Source organism: Nycticebus coucang, chromosome 14 (assembly GCF_027406575.1).
Source record: "Nycticebus coucang isolate mNycCou1 chromosome 14, mNycCou1.pri, whole genome shotgun sequence".
In the NCBI taxonomy this organism is placed as follows: domain Eukaryota; kingdom Metazoa; phylum Chordata; class Mammalia; order Primates; family Lorisidae; genus Nycticebus; species Nycticebus coucang.
In genome coordinates, this window is record NC_069793.1 from 93,449,144 (window position 1) to 93,456,566 (window position 7,423).

A 7,423-nucleotide genomic window follows, 5' to 3' on the forward strand; every position below is an offset into this window, starting at 1 on the left:
AGTTTCAAGAGCTCACATAGCCAGAAACTCTGCTCAAAACATTTAGCAGGAGGGGAGGCAGAGTTCTGAATTGTACAGATGACAGGCCTCTTCTTAAGATAGCAGGACCAAAGTTTCTCACTTAGTAAATTTTTCCATGCTAATAAAAAATGTACGATCTTTTTATATGTTTATGAAATAAAACCATGGCCTACATTGTTGACGTAGATGATTTCATGTACTTTTGAATGTTTTACATTGTTTAAATCTGGGAAGTCAGGGCCAGGGCCCTCCACCCTTCCATCCCTCCCCCTGCAAACCATGCCCAGGCTGTGGTTTGAAGAATCCCCTAGAAGGTTCAGAGTCCTGGCAAGTCGTACAAGGTGAAGTATGGCATTCAGTGACAGCAGGGAGAATGAGCCACCCACCTGAAGAACGTGCCTGTATGTTAAATGTTATACGGAATTGCTGTGGGGGTAAAAAAAAAAACTGTGAACAAAACAAAGTTTAATTTTACTGTTAAGTAATCACTGGGGACCAGGTCTCAATTTCTTTTTGTCTGTATCTGGGTCACCACTGAGGTGACCTAATACTGTCCTCTGTCTCTACGTCAGTGATTTTTCAACCATTTTTATGTCACGGAACACTTGAAGCTCTAGTTAAACTTTCTCAGCACACTTAAATTATATTGATCAAAAAAAGAGAAGAAAAAAGATGTATATTGACTATGCTTTAAATTTCTTTTGAAAATAATTTAATTATTTAAAAATTATTATTAACCTTAATGACAATTAAGGTTATGGGGGGGGAAGCAGAAAGAGGGATGGAGGGAGGGGGGTGGGGCCTTAGTGTGTGTCACACTTTATGGGGGCAAGACATGATTGCAAGAGGGACTTTACCTAACAATTGTAATCAGTGTAACTGGCTTATTGTACCCTCAATGAATCCCCAACAATAAAAAAAAAAATAATAATAAAAATAAAAAAAAAAAATGTTCACAGCACACTGTCGCAGCCCCTATGGCCCTGGTCTTGATCCCACAGGAAGGAATCAGGCGTGACGCGGATTAGAAGTACAAGCTTGCAGGAGGCGGGCTAACCTTGATTGCAGGGTAGCCCCGAGCAGCTTCCGCAGTAGCCTTTTATTGAGACAGCTCAAGACAGGTGAGGGGAGTGTTAGACAATGACAACGTGCCTAAGGATCGCCATGGGCTCGGGCTCTTTCTCCGCAAGGAGCACCTGCAGATGAATTGCCTGAGGGTCCACCCCCCAGCTGCAAATCATCTTGCTCAGAGGTCATCTGGCTCTTGGCGTCCTCTATCGCACACCTGAGACCCTCTCACAACACACCAGTTGAAAACCGACTGCTCTGCGTAATGACAGCTCCCAAATTTAATTTCTCTACGTTCAGTCTCTTGTCTGAACTTCACACCTACATATCCTAGGCTGCCTACTGGGTATCTTGAATTCCTCCTCAGACTTGTCCTCCCACACACTTTGTCACCTCATTGAATGGACACTCCATTCTTCCACTTGTTCAGAAAAAAAGAGTTGGGTCCTGCCTAACTCTTCACTTCATAACACATCCCACATCCAAACCATTAGCAAATCTCGCCTCTACCATCAGAACAGAACCTCAGGCTGTTTCTCACTTGCTACCACCATCATCGCCTCTTAACAGACCTGTTTCTGCTCTTTGGCTCCTGTGGTTTATTGTCCTCAGAGTGGTTCTACTAAAATGTAAGTCAAATAATGTTTCTTTCAAATCCAAAGTCTGTGTCATGGCCTAAAAGATGTCCTAGGACCCACCTACCTGACACTTCTCCAACCTCCTCTCTGACCCCCTCCTTCCACCTCTGCCTGAGTTTCTCTCCAGCCACAGAAGCCTCTTCATTGTCCTTCGACTAGGTACAGCCATTCCCACTGCAGGGCCTGTAACTGACTGTCATCTCCCAGGAGAACTCTTTCCCCGGATATGACTTGCCTGCTCACCTCCTTCAGAGCTAGATCTCGGGTCTGCACCAGGTTCTCTAGGTGTGCAATCCATTCTAGAACACCCCATGTTCCCCTCTCTCCATTCTCCTTAACCCAAAGTACCAGTCCAGTGCCAACTAGGAAAATAGCAGTCATTCTTAACATCCGAAACCACCAGGGTGATTTAATGCAGAAAATGAATTACACGTGTGATGGCAGAGGCTGACAAGTCAAACAGGGACCAGAGGCTGGGAGAACTCAGATGTTGAGATCAGTAGCAGATCACTGACCCCCTCCCTGCGGGAAGAAGGGGCATCCATATCCCCTGGCCAGAGCGGGAATTGCAGCCCTGAAGAGATGCAGCCCCACTGCAGACGCTGCCCAGGGCAGGGAGAGCACAGCATCTACCTGCCCCTCCCTCCGCCCTCTGGTGCCTCCCTTTGGGGGAACTCACCCAGAGGCGCTGACACCCAGGGTGGCTCCACCTACGGGGGCAGCACTCACCACCCCTATTCTCAGCCCTGGATGGGCAGGGGCCACTGGAGCGTATGCAGGTTTTAGGAAGTAGGGCAAGGGGTCTTTTAGAAAGTAATTTAGAGTGTGGCACAGTGCAGATTGGGAGGTGGCCGGGCATGTTATGACAGAGATTAAAGGTCATCTATCTTTTGGAGGCCTTGAAAAAGTTAACTTGAGTAGAGGGTCTAAGGCCAGATGAATAAGTCTTTTGGTCTGGGACTGGTCTTTACTGGAATTAGAGTTGGAAGATATATTTCATTTATTTATTTATTTATTTATTTATTTATTTATTTTCTCTTTTGAGACAGAGTCTCACTATGTTGCCCTTAGTAGAGTGCCATGGCGTCACAGCTCACAGCAACCTCAAACTTTTGGGCTTAAACAATTCTCTTGCCTGAGCCTCCCAAGTAGCTAGGACTACAGGCTCCCTCCACAAGGCATGGCTATTTTTTTTGTTGTTGTCATTGTTATTTAGCAGGCCCTGGCCGGGGTGGAACCCACCAGGCTCGGTGCATGTGGCTGGAGTCCTAACCATTGAGATACAGTGGGCGAGCTGGAAGATATACTTTAAAAACTACTTCAGGGTAAAGAAGTAAATAGAGGCTTCATCTGGCTTCTTGACACAGACAGGGATGAAGGCAGGGTCGTGGCCTATAGACGTATGAAAAGGTGCTCAACATCTTTAATCATCAGAGAAATGCAAATCAAAACTATCTTGAGATACCATCTAACTCCAGTAAGATTAGCCCAAATCACAAAGTCCCAAGACCAGAGATGTTGGCATGGATGTGGAGAAAAGGGAACACTTCTACACTGCTGGTAGGAATGCAAATTAACACATTCCTTTTGGAAAGATGTTTGGAGAACACTTAGAGATCTAAAAATAGATCTGCCATTCAATCCCATAGGTATATACCCAGAAGACCAAAAATCACACTATAACAAAGATATTTGTACCAGAATGTTTATTGCAGCCCAACTCATAATTGCTAAGTCATGGAAGAAGCCCAAGTGCCCATCAACCCATGAATGGACTAGCAAATTGTGGTACACATATACCATGGAATATTATGCAGCCTTAAAGAAAGATAGAGACTTTACCTCTTTCATGTTTACATGGATGGAGCTGAACATATTCTTCTTAGTAAAGTATCTCAGGAATGCAAGAAAAAGTATCCAATCTACTCAGCCCTACTCTGAAACTAATTTATGGCTTTCATATGAAAGCTATAACCCAGTTATAACCTAAGAATACGAGGAAGGGGGAGAGGGAGTGGAGGGAGGGGAGAGGATGGGTGGAGGGAGGGGGATTGGTGGGATTACACCTGTGGTGCATCTTACAAGGGTACATGTGAAACTTAGTAAATGTAGAATATAAATGTCTTAATGCAATAACTAAGAAAATGCCAGGAAGGCTATGTTAACCAGTGTGATGAAAATGTGTGAAACGGTCTATAAAACCAGTGTATGGTGCCCCATGATCGCATTAATGTACACAGCTATGATTTAATAATAATAAAAAAACAAAAACAAGGAAACAAAAACAATAGAGTGCCATCATAGTTGTGATTAATCTCAAGAGATATTTTAATACACCAAAATTCTAGAGATCACATTTATTTGAAAAACCTTCAAGTTTATGATGTGTTTTCACGTCTGAATTTTTTGAACTGCTAGCATCATATTTCCTGAGGTCTTTTAGACCCGGGTATTTTCCATTTCATCTTTATGAATTTGTCCAGTTAAAATGCTTACTACTTGATAATTTTTACTTCCAATTTCCTAAAAATAGTTCAGTAAATCTGAAACCGTGAACTCAGTTTGCTAAAAAAAAAGTAAAAAACAAAACAACCTTGAAAATAAATGCTTGCACTATTTATTGCTAATAAAATCAAATACTATAATCCAGAACAAATGGGCAGGAAGCATTCCTCTTTTTTGGAAACTTTCCACTTGAAGAGTCTTAAGTTCATATGTCCTTCTCTTGTTCTTATTTTCTCCATCTCTCTTAGATATCAAATTCCAGGTTATTTGTATAAGTAACAGCTGGATTTTGGTTTCCCTACAACTTTGGATAAACCTCTGGATAATGAGGAAAGATGGAATTAAACATTAGGATTTGGGGAACAATTTAAGTATGTTAAACACATGTTTTAGCTACTGATTTTCCCCTTTAAGAATCCCCCAAAGACAAAAGAAGGATTGAATTTCAACCTGAAGATATGTTATGTGTTTGAAATAACTTCGAGACCAAAGAAATCATCCCAGTCCTTTCTGGAACAAATGATTCATTTAGGTGAGTGTCTTGAAAGAGTCCGCCCATGATAAACAATAGAAAGGTTATGATGAATTTCTGTCTTTGTCCCAGGCAAGAAGAAACTCAAATATCTTCTCTCCTCTCCAAATATCTTTGTTGTTTAGGTTGTCTGTTTCTGGTAAGTGTATGATATAGCACATAAAGAGCTGGTAAATATTGTATTCCACCCTCTAGTTTTTCCAGTTGTAACAATGATGACTTACATAGTTATTGAACATTTACTACATCAAATACTGATTCTCTGTGTTGGGTGTGGCCAGTTGTTCAACCTCTGAACAACTCTATGAGCCTGGATTTCTTACTGTTCTCATTTCACAAATGAGGACGCTGAGGCATAGAGAGGTTAAATAGCTTGCCTCAGATTGCACAGCTCATACGAAGAGGAACTGATCTCCAAGCTTAAGTAGTCTGGCTTCAGAGCTCATATTCTTACCCTGTGTCCAAGATAGCAAACGAATTAAAAATATTTTATCTTGGTATTATTTTGTAGGAGGAAACATACCTAGACAAGCTGATTTTCTAAGGAATGTGGGTCCTGATGACATGTTTAAAAGAGACAGTAAAATAAGGCTATAGCATAACTGCTTTACATTAAAAAGAAAAATAAACAGGAACTTGGGTTTCTCATAGAGGTCAGAGAATGGAGGGTATCAGGCAGAAGGGCAGGTGGCTGGAATCTGTGTGGTAGTCTCTAGGGAGATGATCTTGAAGGTGGCTTCGCTCACAAATATTCATAATGTTTTTTCCACACCAATTGAGAATCTCAGATGATGTTGGAAGCCAAGTTTATTTAAATTTCAAAGGATGAGTGATAGCCCCTGACCTTTGAGTTATAAATTGTTAATATAGTTCTAATAGTCAACATATATGCCTTGGAACACTGTGTTTTTAGACTTTCCACTAAATTTAAAATAGGGTTATTTTTAGTTTTATCTTGTCCATTCCTACCGACCCCAATTTTTATTTTTAAATCAAGGAGAAAATAAATGCCCATAAGCAAATCAGAGTGTTATTTTATTTTATTATTATTATTTTTTTGAGACAGAGTCTCACTTTGTTGCTCTCAGTAGAGTGCCATGTCATCACAGCTCACAGCAACCTCAAACTCCTGGGCTCATGTGATCCCATTGCCTCAGCTTCCTGTGTAGCTGAGACTACAGGCTCCCTCCAAAATGCTCGGCTATTTAGATATGGAGTCTCGCTCTGGCTCAGGTTGGTCTCGAACTCATGAGCTCAGGAGATCCACCCGCCACAGCCTCCCAGTGAGAGTAATTTTACATGCTCTCCAAACTATAAAATCACAGCATTTATGTCACAGAACAGAGAATAGGTATAGGGAAACACAACAAGCTTGCCCAACACTTGAGAATCTACTAAATGTCCAGTACTAAGTCACTCTACTTTTTAAATTCTACTTTATTAAGGTAGAATTACCATATAGACCTGGCACAGTGGCTCACGTCTATAATCCTAGCACTCTAGGAGGCTGAGGTGGGTGGATTGCCTGAGCTCACAGGTTCGAGACCAGCCTGAGCCAGAGCAAAACCCCATCTCCAAAAATAGCCGGGCGTTGTGGCAGATGCCTGTAGGCTGAGGCAAAAAGATCACTTGAGCCCAGGAGTTTGAGGTTGCTGTGAACTATGATGCCATGGTACTCTACCGGGACAACAAAGTCTCAAAAAAAAAGAATCACCACATAATAAAATTCACTAATTTTATGAGTATAGACTGAAAAACATGCATGGTGGAGTGCCACTGCGATAATCATGAGATAGAACATTTTCATCACCCCGGAAAGTTTACTCCTGTCGCTGAAGTCGAAGCCTTCCTTCACTCCCATTGTCAGGTGTGGATTTTCTGTTATTAAAGTTTAGCCTTCTCTAATTTTTCATTTAAATGGAGTCATTGACATATAGTCTTTTGTATCCGGTTTCTTTCACTTACCATATTGCTATGGGATCCGTCTATATTGTGGAATGGATCAGCTTTTGCTCCTTTTCATTGCTGAGTAGTATTCCACTTGGTAAGTATTTCAGATTTTTAGCTATCATAAAACTATTGAGAACATTTATACACACACATGTATACATATACATCTGCCTGGATTTCTTACAATTCTTATTGCACAGACGGAGAAATACAGATGGAGAAACTGAGGCATACATGTCTTATCATTTTGGAGATGGAGGTCTCACTATGTGGCCCAGGCTCAAACTCTTGGGTTAAAGTTATTGTTGTGCCTCAGCCTCCTGGGTTGCTGGGATTACAGGCATGAGCCACTAAGGCTGGCCGTGTAAAAATACTTTTGTGGACATGTTTTTATTTGTCTTGGGTACATATTTAGGAATGGGAGCATTGGGTCACAAGGTAAGTGTACGTTTAACTTTGTAATAAATTGCCAAGCTGTTTTCCAGAGTTTCTGTATTCTTTCTTTCTCATCAGCACTCTGAGAGAGCTCCAGTTGCTCCACATTCTTGCCAACATTTGGTGTTTTCAGTCTTTTGAAGTTTAACCATTTTAGTGAACAGATAGTGGGATTTCATTGTGGTTTAGAATTTCCCTAACGGTTAACGAGGTTGAGTGTCTTGTCATCTACTTATTTGCCATTCATATAGCAAATGTTTTGATGATTTAAAAA